Raw genomic sequence first — 1,104 nt, 5'->3', positions numbered from 1 at the left:
CAATGGTTTGGAGCCTCTTGCTCAGAAAACTACGTTCAAAGAAAGGCGAGAGCCTAGGTGAAGGGATGTATCACATCTGAAGCTGGCCGGGAAGGGGGCACACAGGAGACTGTGCCACTTACTTTGCGGTTTTATCCTTGTGGTCGTTTCTGGATCCAGCAAACAGTACTGCTGGAGAGAAAGGAAAACTAAGAGCTGTTTGTTTGGTGTTCGGGGTATTGTTATTATTTGTGTGTTGAAAGAGTGCTTTTTCTTCCTGGGCTTTCAAAGCTTCTGGAAATAACACAACGGGAGAAGCCTGGGGAGGAAGACGAGGAACCCATTATTAAGGGCTAAGCGCCTGAAAGGTCTTTTGTCTTTACAACAGAACACTACCAGCCGATGCACACGCTAGTGTATTTGGCACAATCCCATTTCATCTTCAAACCAGGCAGTTACAATACCAGCTTGAAGCCAGCCAGCCTGGGTCACACTGCGACCAAGTCGCTCTATGTCACAGACATAACTGCAGAGGCAGGTGGCCGACCGGTGTCCACGGCTACAGTTTGAGGAAACGTCCTCCTGAGGAACCCCTCCCTGGGCAACATCCCAACTGAATAGGCTTTTTATTTTTTTAATGTTTATTTTTGAGAGAGAGTGAGAGTGAGAGAGAGAGAGAGAGAGAGAGAGAAAGTGCAAGCAGAGGAGGGGCAGAGGGAGACACGGAATCTGAAGCAGCTCCAGGCTCTGAGCTGTCAGCACAGAGCCTGACACGTGGCTCGAACCCACGAACGGTGAGATCATGACCTGAGCCGAAGTCAGAGGAGTCAGACTGAGTCGCCCAGGCGCCCCCTGAACAGGCTTTTTAGATGTCTGTCTCCCAGTTCTGAGCCTCTCAGAGGCAGAGGGGCACAGAGGCCATGGGCAGGACAGCTGCTAGGCGGGGAGGGGCGCAGGCCCCCGGGGCAGCCCCCCAGTGGTGCACAGGCCAGGCCAGCACAGATCTCTGTGAGATTCAGTTCAAGCAGCATCTTCTTCAGGAAGGGGCCGTTAAGAAACAAAATTCAGGGGCGCCTGGGTGGCTTAGTCGGTTGAGCGTCCGACTTTCGCTTGGGTCATGATCTC

The sequence above is a fragment of the Hyaena hyaena genome, unplaced genomic scaffold (genome assembly GCF_003009895.1).
Source record: "Hyaena hyaena isolate Hyena2069 unplaced genomic scaffold, ASM300989v1 scaffold_967, whole genome shotgun sequence".
NCBI classification, from domain to species: domain Eukaryota; kingdom Metazoa; phylum Chordata; class Mammalia; order Carnivora; family Hyaenidae; genus Hyaena; species Hyaena hyaena.
The sequence above is the reverse complement of the archived record's forward strand: the minus strand, read 5'-3'. Positions refer to the sequence as shown.